The 20,939-nt window shown below is 37.7% G+C and overlaps 2 long non-coding RNA genes across 2 annotated transcripts; both read left to right on the top strand.

The window, feature by feature from the left end:
* Nucleotides 1-1,292: 1,292 nt before the first annotated feature.
* On the top strand, nucleotides 1,293-4,048 carry LOC141631145 (uncharacterized). The gene is made up of 3 exons (XR_012537596.1): nucleotides 1,293-1,522; nucleotides 1,635-1,707; nucleotides 3,568-4,048. It is a non-coding gene; the product is annotated as an uncharacterized LOC141631145 (long non-coding RNA).
* Nucleotides 4,049-7,401: 3,353 nt separating this feature from the next.
* LOC141631149 (uncharacterized) lies at nucleotides 7,402-9,957 on the top strand. Its single transcript, XR_012537597.1, has 3 exons — nucleotides 7,402-7,674; nucleotides 7,787-7,859; nucleotides 9,719-9,957. It is a non-coding gene; the product is annotated as an uncharacterized LOC141631149 (long non-coding RNA).
* The last annotated feature ends 10,982 nt before the right edge of the window (nucleotides 9,958-20,939 follow it).

A 20,939-nucleotide genomic window follows, 5' to 3' on the forward strand; every position in this document is an offset into this window, starting at 1 on the left:
AACCCTACTCATGCCCCCCTTTGGTTGGAGGCTCCGTCAATATGCATCTGCCAGACCTCTGCCTCCTTGTTCCCCCCTAGGGTGGGGATTTCCTCATCTGCCAGATTTTGGATGGCTGGGCTGAAGTCTGACACAAAGTTGGCCAATTCTTGCGATTTAATTGTTGTTCTGGGGTCATACTGGATATCGTACCCACTGAGGTGTACATACCACTTCGACATTCTGCCTGACAGTTCAGGCTTCCTCATGATAGATTTCAGCGGGTAGTTGGTCACAACATGTATGGTGTGGGACTCAAAATAGGGGCGCAGCTTGCGAGATGCTACTACCAGTGCTAGTACTAATTTTTCAAGAGATGTGTACCTGGTCTCTGCTGGCAGCAGGGACTTGCTTACGTAGAATACATCGGCCGCTCCTTTTCGCTCTCCGACGAACAGCGCTCTTGCCACCTCTGTGACGATCAGGTATAGGAATAGTGGTTCTTCTGGTTCCGGCTTCGACAGTAGTGGTGGGCTGCTGAGGTAGTGCTTCAACTCTCTGAAAGCTTGCTTGTGATCCGCGGTCCACTCAAACTTCTGACTCTTTCTCAGTATGTCGTAAAACAGCCTGCACTTATCTGAGGATCTTGAGATGAACTCGCTTAAGGTCGCTACCTTTCCGACTAGTCTTTGAACATCATTAGGCTTTTCGGGTGACTCTAGTTGTAAGACGGCCTTGATCCGCTTCGATGCTAGCTTCTATCCCTCTTTGAGTTACAATGTAGCCTAAGAATTTGCCGGAGGATACCCGAAGGTACATTTAGATGGATTTAGCTTCATTTTGTATTCCCTCGGGTGTCTTTGAATATTTTCGCGGTGCCGCATGTGATCTTTGGCTTTTTATGATTTTACCACCATGTCATCAATATATACCTCCATAGTTCTTCCTATCTGCTTTTTGAACATGTGGTTAACCAGCCTTTGAAAAGTGGAGCCTGCGTTCTTTAGTCCGAATGGGATGACGTTGTAGCAATATATTCCTCTTTCAGACATGTGTAACACCCGCGAATTTTCCATTTTGACATTTATAATTTAATTAACCATTCTATTGTCTTATTTATATTTTAAATTATTTAATTTCATTATTAAACATGATTTTTATAAATATTATATTTTTAAAGCTTAAGTTATACAAAATAAATATTTTGGTCGGATAATAATGATAATAATAATAATATTTCTCGTCTTGAGTTGTAGTGGGCTTGAGACGTAATTTCTAGTGTATATAGACTCAATTTTGCATGTTGGGCCTAGTATGACTATTGGGCTCACATATTATTCCTTCCTCCTCATATAAATCATGAAGGAAACCCTAACCCCTCCTCCTTCCTCACAATTTCAGCACCACTTTCACCAAACACCACCATTGTTACACATTTTTTTTCCCTTACAAATCTTCAAAACACCATAACTTGCTCAATTCTTATCCGATTCAAGTGATTTTCGCGTCTATCTCTTCCTCTCATCGCCCTCCATCTTTCTAGGTAAGAAAAGATCCGACTTTCCTCCTTATTTAGGGCTGTCGACCCATATTACACATGGTACCCTTTTTCTAGTTTCGATTCTTAGTCTTAATTTGTGTTTTCTCATGTCTAGGAGAAAGATTAGTTAACCCGGAAGTGGATTCTTGAAAGGTAGATGAGTATATTGTGGATTTAAGTGCAAAAAGGTAACGGTGATGGGTTACTCGACATTATGTCAAATTTGTGTGTTTATATGTTGTAGTTTGTTCATATGTATGTTAAAGTTTGAATCTTTTCTTGTTTCACATGTTTGTTGTTGAATGAGTTTGTATGAGAAACCATCTCATGGTTAGTTGAAGGAATTTCCAATCCTTTGGGTTACATGAATTTTTATATGGATGAATTAGTAAAGAAACCGTCTTATTCATGCTTAATAATTGTGTTAAATTATGTCACGAATTTGTTAGTTTGGAATTGTTTGAATTTGAATCGAACCTTGTGTTTTAATCCCTCTTTTATGCTTTGATTTCACCCTTAATACTTGTATAAAGTTGCTTGGGTAATATATGGTGGAATTAGGATTGTATTGGCATGATAAAAAAATGATTTGGAGATGAAGGTGAAGTTGTTGTGTCGTGCAAATCCGCATCTAGGCGCAGGCTGCGCACCTCGGCGCAGGCTGCGCACTCAGCCTGGACCAGTTTTCTTAAAATGGCCATAACTTCTTCGTTACTTGTTTGTTTGGGACTTATGACCTACCGTTAGAACCGTAAGAGGATAAGCTATCACCTCCAACTGGTTTCACCTCATTATCATGTATAGAACTCAAGTTATGACCGTTTGAAGTTGACCCTTGTTGTAGTCGAGTACTAAACTTGTTATAGATTGGGTTTTGAGTTTCTTGTTGGGTATGCATCTTAACTTTGGTTCTAATGCTTGTGTATGATGTGTTGAGACTCTTTTATCATGGGAGTACTTGACGTTTCTTATACCTTTATACTTATGCATGCTTCACATGAATTGTTTACGTTATGTTTGTGCAATCTTTTCCACTCGTATTTGTGACCCAAGTGTGATGACTTACATTGTGTGACGACTTGACTTTCCCTATTTACCCCTTTCGGACCTTTGGTCACGAGTGTGAGCCATGTTTCCGGATTGGGTTATCCTTCCTTCTTTGGACCTTTGGTACGAGTGCGTGCCATGTTTCCGAATTAGGATATCCTTCCGCCTTTCTTCGGACCTTTGGATACGAGTGCGTGCCATGTTTCCGATTAGAGGTTACTCGACCTTTGGATACGAGTGCGTGCCATGTTTCGAGTCTTGGATACGATTTGGTATCGTTTGTCGAATCGGGTGTCGCCCATCCCGAGAGTCTGGATCCAGGTTTAGACTAGGATCGTATTATGATCGTCGTCCTACCAAGAGGTTGGAGTCTAGGGGTCTGTCTTGTTTGAGTCAAAGCCTTTGTAAATGTCTTGCTGATTACGGTCATTGGCGTGTTCTTATATACGAGAGTGCACGTCTTCTATGATTGTTTGTGAGAGTCTTAGTCCTATCGGATACTAGTGGTGAGATGCAAGCCCCTAGTTGCGATATGATCGCCGGGATTGATGTTCCCATCCGTTCTTATGGTGAGATGCAAGCCATAAGTATGAATGTGACATTAGTAGCCACGTCCCGTGCTATGGTTGTTAAGAGGTTTTCAAGTAATGGCTATTGGTTTCCATCCATGTATTTTCTATTCAATTGATCCGTTGTTTACCTTCTTCATATGATTCGATGTCTAATCTCATATCCATGTTTTGGTTACCTTGAATGCATGTTTAATATAATGTACCATGCCTATCTCATTTATAATGCAATGTGCCTATCTCATTAAGAATGCAATGTGCCTATCTCATTATGATTATCGTTTATATTCCCTTGTTCATATTATTCAAGTATGATGCATGATCAATATGTTTAATTAAGTTCTTGCTTATGTGCATTTTGACATATTGTGGCTGGGAGAACCACGAGTTACACCCCATCGACTGTGGCGTTCATGTTTACATGAATGACAGGTTTGTGATGCAGATTATGGGGAAGACGTGTGAGCTAGCGAGAACGTTGAACCTTGGACCTTAGTTATAGTTTGCTTAGACTCACCTATCGTTAGACTTGTGTTTATTCGTGGGATATCTTTTCCCCAATGCACTTCGTTTTTAATTGTAAAACTTATTCATCTTACTTTTCATTTTCGTTTGATCACTTATGGTGGATTTCACACTTTAAACTTTAAAGGTTTTAAAAATCCCTTATTTTCCGCTTAGATTTAATAGTTCTTTTGATGCCTCATCGAGGGGTGTCACAGTTGGTATCAGAGCATATGTTGCTCCCGACGCACACACGTGTACCCCAAATTTAAATGTGAACTTGACCTTGAATAATGAATGAGAGATGGGTAGACTTAAGGACCTAAGGTGGTAGTCTGTAGTGTGTTTGCTCTTTGTTAGGTTCTAACATGTTTGTTGATTGTCCTTTAATAATTTGTGTGCCCTTGGATCAATAACCGTAAACTTACCAGTGTGGTGATCAAGATTTGGTGCCTATTGCTGAGGATTGAAGATTTGTTCAACATTTGAAGAATGCTTCTACTTCCTCAAAGATGTTTCTCATTTCTTTGTGTATCTTGCGTTATTCTTTATCTCTTGGTGCTTATCCTTCTTCTAAACTCTCTTTTGTTTTGCTTGGAAGCTACTCCTATACCCCATAACTTGTTCCTTGTTCCTTGCTTATCCTCCCTTAACGCCTTTTGATAATACTCTTTCTTTTGAGGAATGTTGACCTTGGTTGGAAATTTGACCTTTGAGGAGATTGTTTGTGGTTGACTCTTAATCCTGGTTTGGAGAGGATTTGATGTTGGAAAGACTTAGGTGGTGAGATGAGACATACTTAATGATTCCTAGACCTAAATCCTTGGTAAAGTGAGTATTCTTGATTGGTGGCATTATTTAAGTTGTCAAGTGTGAGTTGCATTTGTTACTAAGGTTATAGAACTTGGCTTGTTGTTTATGGTTGAGATTTGAAAACCTTGGGAAGTGTAGTGAGACGTGCCTTGGGATACTAATGCTTAGTACTTGACTTAAAATGGATGAAACTGAATGGTGGATTTGAGGATGTAGGATTTATTAAGTAAGTCGAGTTTGTGAATGGCTTTTGTAATCACTTTAGATATGAGAGTTTGATAATGTACATGTGACCATAAGAGAAATGCTAATTGTGGGATTATTAGTTGGTTTTAGTGAGTGATATTGATTACCACCTGAGGTATGGTATGAGAGTGAGACTAAGGTACATCATTGGAAAGTTTTAGCATTTGTTTTAGTAACTAGAAAGGATAATGGTATGTTGATGACCATAATGGATTGGTGATGTGATTTGATATTAGCTGACCCTTGAGGGTTCTTGAGTTGAGAGAGACTTAGTATTGAGAAGTCTTTGTTAACCCTATGGTTTTAGGAACATTGAGGTTGTGTCAAGTACTTGAGGTAAATGGGTGCTTTTATACTTGAGTGGTAGATTTGCTTTAGAGAAATCCTAATATGTGATAGGATAGGTGAACAACGAATCTAACCAATTTATCAACCCTTAAGCGAGCGTTTATTTTTACCTTGATCGGTCATAGAGGTGTAATCCTTTAAGAGAGACTTGCATATAAGGAATGAGATGAATTGCCTTGACCCTCGTTTTGAAATTTGGTCGTTTTGTTATGACGGTACGATATCCTAATAGGCGTGGCCTTGTTAGAGAGAACCTTAAGTCTTAGAAAGCGTATGGTTTAAGCCTTAAAATCCCCCTTCGTACCTTTAATCATCTTCCTTCCCTTCGTTCATACCTTGATTAGATTTATTCCTTATGTATAAAAGTTTACTTGTCATTTCCTTGCCTTGAATACCTCTCTAATTCTAATGTCTCTTCTTTGGTGTTAACTAGTTACCTTTACTATTGACTCCTTTAATCACACACCTCGTCATGTTTATGTATCCCATTGAAATTTCCTATCTTTTCTTGACCTAGTTATTGCTCTTGTTTCTTTAGTGGAGTGATGGCATTGTTGGCTACGTTGTAGAGTGAGTGAGATGCTCTTTGAGGATTCTTTGTGAACCTTGATTTCGTCAAAATTGGATTAGTGGAACTCGAGTTGAGTTGGGTAGGAAAAATTGTATGACAAACCTATTTACTTTTGGTTGGTGGTCTTTATGATTTGGGGGATGTGATCATCTATGCTTGTGAATTCGGGTGTGAATAAGATTTTGGTTTGGAGTGTTAGAAAGTATGAAGACCTTGAGATTTTGACCTTTGATTAAGGATTTTACCATAGTGAGAACTCCTAGTAGTCGATAGTTGGTTATGTGTGTAACTCTGTTAGTAGTTTTGATCTTTCGTGGAAATCGTTTATAGATGACTTATATTTGAGGGTTATGGAATCACAATTGTGGTGGAGTGACTTGACCCACGGGATAGCATAGGAGTAAAGTGTGCAGGTATTTTGAGGAAATTCTTGGGAGTTATGTGGTTATGAGTTACCGTTCAGGATGACTTTGTTGTTTGAGATTTGTCTTTCTGGCGTTTCCTTGTTGTTTAAATTCCTTCCTTCCTTAAGCATAAGCATTTCCGTTCATACCTCTCTTCTTCGCTTCATCATGCTCCTCCTTTAAATTTGATACTCGTAACTTGTGAAATTCAATCTTTGATATCCTCGTAGACTCGATTTCAACACTTCTCCTAGGAAGTTCATCATAGCTCTTTTGTTGGTAAAGTTTGAACCCTCTTAGCGTACCTTGTGTTCATGATATCTAAGTTCTCTTCATTTCGTGCTATTTCTAAACATTTCAAGCTACCACTTTTGATCCATTGTTAAAAGTTTATGTTACTTTTATAAAACCCTACCTATTTTAAAGGTTTGAAAATGGGAATTTGATTTAGTTCTCCTTTTGTTCTATGAGTACAACTTCTTTTTTATTGATTTTAGTTGCTAAACCCGAGTTACTTTTAATCTTGCTCAATTTCTAACTAACTTTGACCTACTTATGATTCCTTTGTCAGAGTTTAATACTATATTTTCGGAAATTTGACTTCCTTTTGAGTTTAAAAGTGAAACCTTTATCTCTAATTTGACTTTGGCAAAAGAAAATTTGAGTGAATTACCTTTTTCTTTCGATTTTGACGTTGATCGGATGTTAGAACTCGTTATTTGAAACGTTTAATAACTTGTTCTACGCTTGTCGGCGAGTGATTTCTGTTTTAAATTTGTCTTTGACTTGGAAAGTTAGCGTTCTTGTGTGCACGACAAGAGCAATTTCGTTCCATGAATGAGACTTATACCTTTGAAAACTCTTCATTAATGTTTTGAAAGTATTTTAATTTTCGATTTATACAAATGATTTGCTTTTGACCATATCTTCGATTTGGAATGTGATGTTCTTGAATGCGCAACGAGAGCATTTTCGTTCCTTTGATGAGAACCTGGTTCTGTTGGAAAATTTTATTTGAGACTTCTGAAAGGATTTTGATTCTTACGATAAGTAACCTTTTATTGTTTTGGTTACCAATTTTAAAAGTTCAGTTTTACTTTTTATAACCTTTCTTTTCTACCTTCAAGTTTCGAGGACGAAACTTTTTAAAAGATGGGGTGATTGTAACACCCGCGAATTTTCCATTTTGACATTTATAATTTAATTAACCATTCTATTGTCTTATTTATATTTTAAATTATTTAATTTCATTATTAAACATGATTTTTATAAATATTATATTTTTAAAGCTTAAGTTATACAAAATAAATATTTTGGTCGGATAATAATGATAATAATAATAATATTTCTCGTCTTGAGTTGTAGTGGGCTTGAGACGTAATTTCTAGTGTATATCGACTCAATTTTGCATGTTGGGCCTAGTATGACTATTGGGCTCACATATTATTCCTTCCTCCTCATATAAATCATGAAGGAAACCCTAACCCCTCCTCCTTCCTCACAATTTCAGCACCACTTTCACCAAACACCACCATTGTTACACATTTTTTTTTCCCTTACAAATCTTCAAAACACCATAACTTGCTCAATTCTTATCCGATTCAAGTGATTTTCGCGTCTATCTCTTCCTCTCATCGCCCTCCATCTTTCTAGGTAAGAAAAGATCCGACTTTCCTCCTTATTTAGGGCTGTCGACCCATATTACACATGGTACCCTTTTTCTAGTTTCGATTCTTAGTCTTAATTTGTGTTTTCTCATGTCTAGGAGAAAGATTAGTTAACCCGGAAGTGGATTCTTGAAAGGTAGATGAGTATATTGTGGATTTAAGTGCAAAAAGGTAACGGTGATGGGTTACTCGACATTATGTCAAATTTGTGTGTTTATATGTTGTAGTTTGTTCATATGTATGTTAAAGTTTGAATCTTTTCTTGTTTCACATGTTTGTTGTTGAATGAGTTTGTATGAGAAACCATCTCATGGTTAGTTGAAGGAATTTCCAATCCTTTGGGTTACATGAATTTTTATATGGATGAATTAGTAAAGAAACCGTCTTATTCATGCTTAATAATTGTGTTAAATTATGTCACGAATTTGTTAGTTTGGAATTGTTTGAATTTGAATCGAACCTTGTGTTTTAATCCCTCTTTTATGCTTTGATTTCACCCTTAATACTTGTATAAAGTTGCTTGGGTAATATATGGTGGAATTAGGATTGTATTGGCATGATAAAAAAATGATTTGGGGATGAAGGTGAAGTTGTTGTGTCGTGCAAATCCGCATCTAGGCGCAGGCTGCGCACCTCGGCGCAGGCTGCGCACTCAGCCTGGACCAGTTTTCTTAAAATGGCCATAACTTCTTCGTTACTTGTTTGTTTGAGGCTTATGACCTACCGTTAGAACCGTAAGAGGATAAGCTATCACCTCCAACTGGTTTCACCTCATTATCATGTATAGAACTCAAGTTATGACCGTTTGAAGTTGACCCTTGTTGTAGTCGAGTACTAAACTTGTTGTTATAGATTGGGTTTTGAGTTTCTTGTTGGGTATGCATCTTAACTTTGGTTCTAATGCTTGTGTCTGATGTGTTGAGACTCTTTTATCATGGGAGTACTTGATGTTTCTTATACCTTTATACTTATGCATGCTTCACATGAATTGTTTACGTTATGTTTGTGCAATCTTTTCCATTCGTATTTGTGACCCAAGTGTGACGACTGACATTGTGTGACGACTTGACTTTTCCTATTTACCCCTTTCGGACCTTTGGTCACGAGTGTGAGCCATGTTTCCGGATTGGGTTATCCTTCCTTCTTTGGACCTTTGGTACGAGTGCGTGCCATGTTTCCGAATTAGGATATCCTTCCGCCTTTCTTCGGACCTTTGGATACGAGTGCGTGCCATGTTTCTGATTAGAGGTTACTCGACCTTTGGATACGAGTGCGTGCCATGTTTCGAGTCTTGGATACGATTTGGTATCGTTTGTCGAATCGGGTGTCGCCCATCCCGAGAGTCTGGATCCAGGTTTAGACTAGGACCGTATTATGATCGTCGTCCTACCAAGAGGTTGGAGTCTAGGGGTCTGTCTTGTTTGAGTCAAAGCCTTTGTAAATGTCTTGCTGATTACGGTCATTGGCGTGTTCTTATATACGAGAGTGCACGTCTTCTATGATTGTTTGTGAGAGTCTTAGTCCTATCGGATACTAGTGGTGAGATGCAAGCCCCTAGTTGCGATATGATCGCCGGGATTGATGTTCCCATCCGTTCTTATGGTGAGATGCAAGCCATAAGTATGAATGTGACATTAGTAGCCACGTCCCGTGCTATGGTTGTTAAGAGGTTTTCAAGTAATGGCTATTGGTTTCCATCCATGTATTTTCTATTCAATTGATCCGTTGTTTACCTTCTTCATATGATTCGATGTCTAATCTCATATCCATGTTTTGGTTACCTTGAATGCATGTTTAATATAATGTACCATGTCTATCTCATTTATAATGCAATGTGCCTATCTCATTAAGAATGCAATGTGCCTATCTCATTATGATTATCGTTTATATTCCCTTGTTCATATTATTCAAGTATGATGCATGATCAATATGTTTAATTAAGTTCTTGCTTATGTGCATTTTGACATATTGTGGTGGGAGAACCCCGAGTTACTCCCCGATCGTGGCGTTCATGTTTACATGAATGACAGGTTTGTGATGCAGATTATGGGGAAGACGTGTGAGCTAGCGAGAACGTTGAACCTTGGACCTTAGTTATAGTTTGCTTAGACTCACCTATCGTTAGACTTGTGTTTATTCGTGGGATATCTTTTCCCCAACGCACTTCGTTTTTAATTGTAAAACTTATTCATCTTACTTTTCATTTTCGTTTGATCACTTATGGTGGATTTCACACTTTAAACTTTAAAGGTTTTAAAAATCCCTTATTTTCCGCTTAGATTTAATAGTTCTTTTGATGCCTCATCGAGGGGTGTCACACATGAATGCCGTCTTCTCTTGATCTGCAGGATCCATCTAGATCTCATTGTATCCACTCCATGCGTCCAGGAATGTCAACATCTCATGTCCAGCTGTTGCATCTACCATTGCATCAATATGAGGCAGCGGGAAGGGATCTTTAGGGCATGCCTTGTTGAGGTCAGTGAAGTCCACACATACTCTCCACTTCCCATTCTTTTTAGGCACCACCACCACGTTAGACAACCATTCTAGATATTTTACTTCTCTTATTTTCTTTGCTGCCAGCAGACTATCTACCTCTTGGTTGATCACCTTGTTTCTTTCTGCTGCAAACTTTCTTCTTCTCTGTTGGATGGGTTTACACTTTGGGTCCACGCTAAGCTTGTGCATTATGATGGACGGATCTATTCCTATCATGTCATCGTGTGACCATGTGAAACAATCCATATTATCCTGCAGGAATTTGATTAGTTGCTGTCTCAAGCTTCCTGTGCATCCTGCTCCAATTAGCACAGTTCTTTCTGGGTGCAGCTTGTCCAGGTTAATTTGATCTAGCTCTTCTGTCGGGGGCTCGATGTATTCGTCCTGGACAGGCTGCTTCTGTAATTGCTATGCAGGAGGGCTGGCAGTGCACTTTAGTGCCTTCTTATAGCAGCCTCTACTCCCCATGGTGTGGGGAACTTTATGCATTGGTGATATGTTGAGGGGACTGCTTTCATCTGGTGTAGTCACGGCCTTCCCAGAATGACATTGTAGGTGGAAGGTCCGTCTATAACCAGATACCTGACTTGCTTGTTGACTCCTCCCACATAGGTTTGGATGACTATCTCGCCTAGTGACTTGCCTGTCTCCCCATGTTTTCTATGGTCTTCAGCATGATCAGGTTGACCGAGCTGCCTGTATCTACCAGGACCTTTCTAACTGTGCAATTGGCCATTGATAGGGTGATAATAAGTGCGTCATGATGCTCTCGTTCGTCGTATGTATCTCCTTCATCAAAGCTGACAGCTGGTAAGTCGCTGTGAGAAATTATGCAAGAATTTGCTGGCCTATCTCCTTTGGTCTTGGTAGCATATCTCTTAGCTGCTGAGTATGTCAGCCCAATTAGATCTAAGTCGCCTGTTATCACGTTTATGATTTTGGTGCATGTGGGTGGGGTTGCAGGTTTGGTGGTGCCTACCTTATCCTGCTGCTTGCCCCCACGTGGTAATAGGTGGCTCAGCTTTCCTTGTTCATATAGGCGCTTGATCTCTCTCCGTAATGTGTAGCAATCCTCAGTATTGTGTCCAATATCACGGTGGAACTCACACATCTTTTTGCTATCCTTTCTCCATCCTTGTCCCTCTGCTGGTGGGTTTGGCCACCTGACTCCATCTCCCATCTCCTCGAGTGCGTTCAAGATTCCTCCGACACCCGTAGTGAATCCATATTCTGCCAGAGTAGGGAGTTGCTGATTTTCCTCGATTCTGTTGACTCCCCTTCCATATGGCCTGTATCTCTCGTCCTTCTTGCTGGTGGTTTGCTTTCTTCCCGATTTCTCCACGGTGGGGTACTAGAAACACTTGGTGTATTAGGTAGGCCGGCTCGGCTAGGATGTCTTCTTCCGTCCCGATTCGGCGGTTTGCCTTTTTTCAGTATCGCCTCAAAACTATGGCAGGGATGCATAGTCAGCTACTTCTATAGGTCGGAGTCATGGCGGAGGCCTCTTCTGAAGGCTTCTACTGCTGTCGAAACGTCGTGCTCTCGTACTGCTACCTTCTCATTGTTGAATCTAGTATTGTATTCTCCAATGGTCTCTCCTACCCCCTGGACGATTCTGTACAGATCTCCAGCATGTTTCTGCGGCTTCCTGCTGCTTGCAAATTGTTGAGTGAATGCATTCACTAATTCAGCAAATGTGGATATCGACATTGTTAGGCGGTGCTCACAAACCATCAAGTGCCGGCCCTGTTAAGGTGGATCCAAATCCTTTGCACATGCAAGCCTCCTTGACTTGCCCTACGGCTATTACTGTCATCATCTTCTGTTTGTACTGGCTTATATGGTCAAAGGGATCTGCTGTGCCGTCAAAGAGAGGCATATTTGGATTTGTGAATCCCTTTGGCATGACTGTGATGGATATGGTGTCCACGAATGGTGAGTCGGCATAGCTGTCTAGTGCTGCTTTCTCGAGTGCGGGTGGCGACCACGGGACCCCGCTCGTATTTCCTTTAGCTCCAATCTCCGATTTGTTATGTTGCTCGAACGGGGTCCGCATGTCGCACTTTCTTTGGTTCAATATATCGCCTCCCGACCGAACTCTTGAAGGTTCGATGTGTCCCAGCAGCTAAAGGGGTTGAAGTAACGATTGTCCCTTCGTCGCGTTCACTTGCTGGTTCCACTCGGATCTGTTCAGTGTCGATCGATTCTTTCGCGAAACTGGCCGACAGGATGCCACCTGTTCGTGCCTCCGAACAGCTGGCTGATGGCGAGGTGTTTGGTGTGAGGTATCCCAGCCCTTGTGGGGTTATTCTTCCATCCATCGGTACTGTAGTTAGATCCAACATTGTTACCAGTTCAGCTGGTATCTGTCGAAGTGGATTCATGCTGCCTGATGCCCCATGTGTCAGATCTACTAATGGAGACCTTCCTTCCTCTCGCTCGCTCATCGGGGTGGCGGCTAAGCATTTCAGGATGTCTATCTGCGCCCAGAGCTCTCTGTCCCTCTTCCTTGCTTCAACTTCTGCTTTCTTCTGGTCTTCTGTCATGTTTTCCATGGCTTTCTGGAGGTTCTCCACACCAGTGAGCAAGATTTTTATGGGACTAGGTGCCGGGGTGAGGCCTAAGCTTGCTGCTCCCTTATCTGATCTGGCTTGGGTTGTGACAGTAGGAGTCTTAGGAGGTAGAGAGGTTTTTGCTGTTGATGTTGTTCTCGAAATATGTCCGGGAGCCTGTGTTGCCACTGTTGATGCTGGATTTTGAGTAGAAGTGTGTGGTAGCGACGGCTGTCTGCTCCCTGACACGGCGTCCGATGCTTGCTTATCCATCGTGTATTTAGAGTATCAACGATTGACGACCAAAATGTCCCACGGTGGGCGCCAAACTGTTTAGGTATTTTTTACCGAATTGATTGATTCGGGTCAATGTGGTCTTACTCGTTGGTTAATTGAATGATTGTTTGTATGATGATGTTTAAATAAGGAAATAAAGTATGAAATATAAATTAACACGTAAGATTTGGTGACGCGGAAAACCCAATATGGGAACAACCGCGGGAGGGACGGTACCCCGCCAAATATTGTACTATGCTTGAATGGGAGGATGATTACAATTGAAACGTAATGCTTTTCTCGCTAGCACGAGGTATCGAGCTCATAAGATCTTGGATGAATGTAGGCGTGTGTATGTGAATGAGTTGATATCTTGATGAGAATGTGGATGTGTGAATGAATGTCCTCCTTTTGATTGCTTCCTCGGCTATTTATAGGGTAAGAACCCTAGGCATGTCCTACCTTGATTATGGAAAAGGAATATAACTTCCATAATAACTCTTTCCATGTTCGGTCGTCTCCCTCAATTCTCCCTGATCTCCCTGACTTCTCCCTGACTCCCCCTTTCCTAATTCCAGACGCCTTTTCCAATGAGCTCCAGTCTTCTCCTGCGAGCATGCCGACCCATTCCCCTTCTTCGTGCTTATTCCAACCGTGGGCTCCCCTTCTTCCCATTAGATCCATTTATTTATTAAGTGGGCCTTTCCCTATTATGTGATTTTTGGCCCAAACAAGATGCGCTAAAGACGGCTGCGTATATATTAAATCGGGTTCCTTCGAAGGCCGTCTCAAAGTCGCCTTTTGAGTTATTCAAAGGTTGGAAACCGAGTTTGCAACATACACGCGTTTGGGGATGTCCGTCTGAGGTGAGAATGTACAACCCACAAGAAAAGAAACTGTTGTAAATCATATTTTGAATATCACATATTTTAGTTTAAAGTTTTAGTCATAAAAACTTAATGATCTTATGCATGCAAGACATATAAATAAGTGTAGAGGAAAACCGGTTCTTTACATTGAATATTTCGGTTTATGGGCACAAGTAAGGTCTCCTACCTTCACTTGTTCTTGAGCTATAATGAGTAATAGGATGATCCTCCAAAGGCTTCAAGTATAGAAGCCACTCCTCTTGATTGCATCCAAGATTATCCCTTATCTCTACTAAATAATATGTGCTAGATATTTGTTTAGTAGTTTACCTTAAAATTGATTACTAATACTCATATATTACACTAATAATATTAGTAATTTGATTGAACAATTTGGATCAAGATTTCTCTAATTTTTGGAGAAAGATGAAAGAGTGTAAGAGAGAGGTATGCATGAATGAATTGATTATGCATATAGAGAATGAATACAACTTAAAAGAGAGAACAAAATTCTCCCCTTTTGTGCATGGAAAACCGGTGGGAGAGCCAATGCCAAGGGATGACATCTTTTTTTTTTTTTTTTTTTTGCTTTTTGGTCTACACAAGAAATAGGTGTGTAAGGCTATCATGCTATATGTATGATTAGCTCTATTTTATCACATAAAATAAATCAACCATAATGCATTATAACTCCCTCCATTTCGGTCCACTTTCCATAAAATGGACTACCATTTTATTTTATCAATTTGTCATTTGTCACACAATATGTCACATGTAGTATAATACATGTTATTAATTAATTTAATGCATATTTATCACATAAATATCATTAAATAAATTAATTAAATTACATATAACAAATTGACTAGTGATACTTGATCACATAAATAAAATGGGTCATTTAATTATAATTCACAACATCGTGTAATTATAATTAACCATTCATTCTCATCTTTATTGTTTCTCAAACAATAAACAATTTTAGTAATAAAACATTTTTATTACTAAAATAAATCTTATTTAATCTCATTACAATAAGAAATAATATTCTACCTCACAATTGAATTGTTTTTTTTAAGGAATTGATCAACTTGTATCGTCATACAATTAATCAACTTTACAGATTAGGGCATCATCCTTTAGGTGTGACCTTAAGGGATCAACTGACCACCACCGTCCCACGGCAGTAACGTCAAACTCTAGCAAGCCAATCGTTACCAATTAATGTTGATCAGTTGACTATAAAATGAATCATCCCTTACGTATTCTTAAAAATGAGATTTAAACATGTGATCATCATGATCGACAATTGTGATCGCATTATTGTCGGAGACACTCCAACAATCTCCCACTTGTCCTCGACAAGTGTGCGTCACCAATTCTCTTGTCCTATTACTATCTCACACTCAATGCAAGGTGTCTTTCAGGTCGTACTTGCAAGTGATCATATCGAGAGTGGTTTCCTCGATCTGGAGAATAACTGATTTGACCGGAATTATCTACCATAGATACCTTCCGAGCGTGGCCACGCATTTCCAGTTCATTACTCCTCGAGTGGCCCTGAGATATTTTTTTAACCCTGACAAGGGGGTGGACAATTCCTATCGCACTATTCCCTTCGACTAGCCACAACCATCATAACCCAAAATATGCCCATTTGACTCCATTTACGAAGGTCGTAGTAACATAAATCAAAGTTAATCTGAAACCATGCCACCTTAGGCGAACAGTCTTTAGTTAAAAGAATTGACTCATTAGAATACTATAGTAGCTATCGCCACGACCAGGCTTTATAAATTTGCCAGAACTCTATAAGCGGTCACTGCCCGACAGAGTGTTCCTAACAGTCTGCCTTTGTGATCGACTAGTCATCTCACATGACTCTATGGCACTTGAACTTGCCATCAATCGCATCACACTTTAGTTACTTCGAGACGTCACCTCATACAAGTGACTATGGGCAAATACCATGTTAATCCGAGTTCACTTTAACGGGGTTCAATATTGTCTCTACAACCCGTTTGAATGTAACAAAGTATAAAAGGAGTTTTTAGATATAAAAACTCGAACGACAAATGTGATTATCACATATGAATAGTCAATACCTGATTACTACTTCATATTTTTATAATCCAATTTGATCATTTATGTAGTTGTTCATCTCAATCCAATTGACATGACATGACTCATCATGTTAAGCCTATGAGAAGGCTTTGGTTAGTAGGTTTTATCAACTTCTTGTACCTTACTCAACCTTACTACATACTCGTTTTCCTTTGTAATGTATACATTTGCATTACGAAACTTTCTGAGTACGTGTCTAGATCCAATCTAGACATAGGCCCTCAAGCCTTAGAATAGCTCCCACTGTTTTCACAGTGTGTGAGACTAATCCTTCTTGCACATCTCATGATTGCAAGTGTACTCAATTTCCGTTGTAAATATTTCTTATTGTTCTTTATTGCCTAGAACGATTCTAGAAAATCTATTTCTTAAATAACATAGCCACAATGGTATCTTAACCATCCTAATGTGTTTTGATTATGGTTTTGTCGGAAACCATGCGCAATCTCAATTGTCAATTGTCATTTGTGTAACACCCTTACACAAAATTACATCAAAAACACTTTGCTTTACATCCTTAATGCTTCTGCAAGCACTTAAAGGTAATCTTTATGGCTACTTGGTAACTATTACTTAAATTCGATTTTGAAACAACTCATCATACTCAAAGTATATGAAGTGATATACATCATTACTCATTTAATGATCCGGCAGCGGAAGCAAATGGAATCAACCAAATATGTTCAACTTGATTGAACTAGTCATGAATCTTATCAACATAAGACTTCTTATTTGATGCTAATATCATGTGGATTTATCTCCATAAATCTGGATATTAAAGATGTATTATATTTCTCCAAGTCTTAAATCATTCTCAATGATCAATATGTCATCCACACATAAGACTAATTAAAATTTCCGTAACTCCCACTAAACTTTATGTATAAACACAACTTCTCAACTTATCGAGAAAAGTTTTATAACATGATCAAAACATTGATTCCAACTCATTGATGTCCTACTTAAGACCCTCTCTTAAGTTTTACATTATCTTAGGATTGTAAGAATCTACAAAACTCATAACATGTATCGAATACATTCCTTCTATGAAGAAGTGGGTTTTAGATTCACTCGTTATATATCTCATCATAATGAAATACAATTCCTAAGAAGATCCGAATAGTGTACAACACTTTGCAACTAATCAAGCTTTGATATCTCTCCTTGATATCCAACAATTCCACTTGGAATTTATTTCGGATTTTCATAGCTCTAAGCCTTGTATTGAGTTGTGACTTAAACACTCACATGTAAGTCATATGTTCATTATTTTCCAGAAGTAACTTGAATCAAACAATTTCTTTGTCTCAAACAATTTCTTTGTAAGTTGTAAGCTTTTTACTTTCTTAATAGTAACATGAATTCATCATCTTCAATAAGTGATGACTTTAACCTCCTAGGTTTTGAAGAAACAACGTCTTACACAAAACGTCTCATGTACCAAGAAAGACCAGTTTCTTGCGACATAATATTCTTTGTGTGGCTCTTGAATAATTTCTCCCACTCTGTCTTCTAGAAATAAACTTGTATTCTAGAAAGACAGCTTCACGAGTCACAAACCCGTTGTACTCGTGATTATAGTAAGGAAAAATGAGCATTTGTTTCTTTTGAAAACTTACAAACAAGGTACCCTACCATTTCACATCTCATATGATTATTTTTGATTTAGTGGAAAAATAATTTAGACAAAATGATAAAATCCCCAAAAGGATCAAGTAACTCAAAGTAACTTGATTGAAGTCCAACCACACATTATCCCATAATGCGTGCTAAGAGAGATTAATATGTGATACTATATCACATTTCCTTTTGGCTTATATCAAAGTCTTCACTTTGATAATCCCATCACGACTAAATCGTGATTCTTTGAACTCTTTGAAGTTCTTCAAAGATTTCTCTATTACCTTATTAAGTGAACACATTAGTGTTAACTTAAATCGTTGGTAAAAGAAAATGATCAACCTATTCTGGATCAATGATTTACAACCTCGATCTCCTTTTCAACCAAAAGGCACGAGACATCTTGCTTTGAATACAAGATACGCATATACCATAAGATTAACAATCTAATGGTTCCAAGAGTACTCGATAACTCTTTGCGTTCATCATTTCAGAATTTAAGGTTTAATCTTGGGTTACCAATTTGAGTCTTGCATCATCTACATGATATATCATTCTAGTTTGGTTTAGAATATAATCACCTTTGATAATGGGCTAGCCATACATCAAATCATGGTGTATAGGGTCACAAAAGTGGAACCTCTTTTGTATCTTAACAAGTTTATATTCTTATTTAGAGTTTATGCACTTAATAGTCACAATTAAGTACAACTATAAACCCAAAAACTAGATTGAGTACACAATGACTTTATCTCTCGACATCATTGTTGCTAGTCGTCATATTCTAATCATCCTATGTATCAAATACAATGATGAAAACCACCACCGGTTTCTAATATTGACGAAGTAGTACTAGCAAAATTTATGTCAATCAAATAAACATTTAAAGAAGAAGGTCCCATTAGATGTCCCACAACTAACTTGTTGATTCTTCAATAATTTGAGGGAGTTTCCTTTCTAGCGTCCAACAATTAAGACAATGGAAACTTTATCGGTCGGGATTGATAGGTTTAGTATTGTTATTCTCACTAACGTTACTTTTAACATTACTTTGTATCAATTCCATTCTAATTTTACTTCTTTGAACCTCGTCCTTTTCTTAACGGTTAAGAGAATGCTCTCACTCATTTCAATGAGTCATTGCTTAGAGAAGCAAAATTGAATTTCATGAAGACTACTCTTCAATTCATCCGTTTAGTCTTAAAACTTTCATTAAAGTGGTTGCGGTATTTTGGTCAATTTTGATTTCCTACAAATCTAGTTACCAAAATGATTTAACGTTTCAAAGTACTTAACTCAATTAAGCATATGAGAAATAATTCATTGTAAGTAGATATGTTAGTCAAGAATCAAAAGCCCTTTTGATCATGAATAACTTTTATCTATACTCTTCACAAGAGATCCTTCCAATGGATAACACGAGGTTTTAGAATAAAAATTCATATTTGTCTCAAGTTACGATGTTTTAATGGAGATTTTGTACTAAAATCGAAATGATATCGTTTAAATTGAGGTAAAGAAAATAGAACGATGTGATAACGGAATAATGAAAACAAAACATTTGTCGTTATAATAATACTTGTAAGTAATTTAAAAAGATATGAGCATTTATATAGTGACCTCTACCCAACTATAATAAATGATTCCAAGATCCAAATTCATATTAACTTGGGCACGGTAGGGCCGATTCATCCCTTATCAATATAACTCGGTGAATTAACTCTTTAATCGATTCTACTTTTAGAACTCTTGGTCGATAAAATTACATTAATATTTATCTTTAACCCAAAACACATCCGGCAAAGATCGAGAATACTTTTATTGAGTTCAACCCAAATTTCGAATAAATGTGTCCATGATCCAAATCCACATCAACTTGGGCACGGTAGGACCGATTCATCCCTTATCAACATGAATTCGGTGGATAGACATTTATCACCCACTTCCCCTACGTAACAAGGTTCGTACCCCGGTGTGGCCGAGCGCACTCCCTCATGAAATAAGTTTTCATGATTTCTACTTTTTGGTAAGAATAAGTCTCAATTGTTTATTTTAGCGAGAGGTCATGTCAATTTATTATCTATCACATTTTAAGTGAACTAAAGCGTTGTAATTGACACGGTCGATAAACTCGATTTAAAATGCATGTTTAGTTATGGCGATTTAGCGATGCATGCAACATATAAATAAAATGCAAAGTATAAAACTAAAATCCTAGTATGGCCTTCCTAAAATAGTAAATCTAATAAACTATTACAAATTCAGAAACCAACTCCTTTGGTCCCTTGAACTTCGGTCTTGGCACGCATTTCAAGGCAACACTTTCTTTGATGGACCGCCTGCTCGAATGGCACCGTCTTCAAGGAGCTCCGGAATAATTAAATTACAAAATGAATTACATGATTTCCTATTATACATTTGTAATTAAAATAAAATAAATCTATTAAATTACAAAACGGTGATACGAGATCACAATAATTACAACCGAATCGATATTCCCATACATTTCGGGTAATACCAATTAAAACTAAGGTCATACTAAGTAAAATTACATAATTCAAAAATTACATAAAATTAAAATATGACAATCATAAATAAAATGCAGAATTATAATATGTATGAACATGCTAGATTTTATGCTAAATCGCCTCTAAAGAGCCAATATCGTATATTTATCGGTTTTCATGGATTTGCGTGATTTAACTTATTAAAATCACAATAATTACATAAAATCATATTTATGTACAAGTTAATTACCCTAACTATCTTAGGACTCAAAATTAGTCTCCACTAATATTTTGACAATAATTAAACTTGATATATTAATATTGTTCATAAATGGACCCAAAATACAAAATTATGCTATAAACTTCAAATTAAATTATAAAAAATTTCAAATAATTTCGAAATTTGAAATTTAAACTCATGAAAATTCTGTAAAAATACCATGACACTCATAATGTTCAAAACTTAGGTTAAAAATATCGAAAATTTATCAAGGAAAACAATGTTGCGGTTTATCGGTTTTAACAAATATGACCATAAAAATATGAGAAAAATTATTTTCATCAACTTTTCACTTTTAGACCTGAAATATATGATAAAATGCAACATGTGACGTTTTTCCTTAGTCATGAAGTATGTTTTAGCATTATTACTAATTATAGTCACTATTTATGTGATTTTTCATCAAAAATTCATAAATCATGCATAAAGACTTCATTATAGCCAAATATTTTACATACATCTTTTAAAATGGTATGTGATAACATACAAAATTTCCATGACCAGATTCGAAATATTACTCA

This window comes from Silene latifolia, chromosome 2 (assembly GCF_048544455.1).
Source record: "Silene latifolia isolate original U9 population chromosome 2, ASM4854445v1, whole genome shotgun sequence".
Taxonomy (NCBI): Eukaryota; Viridiplantae; Streptophyta; class Magnoliopsida; order Caryophyllales; family Caryophyllaceae; genus Silene; species Silene latifolia.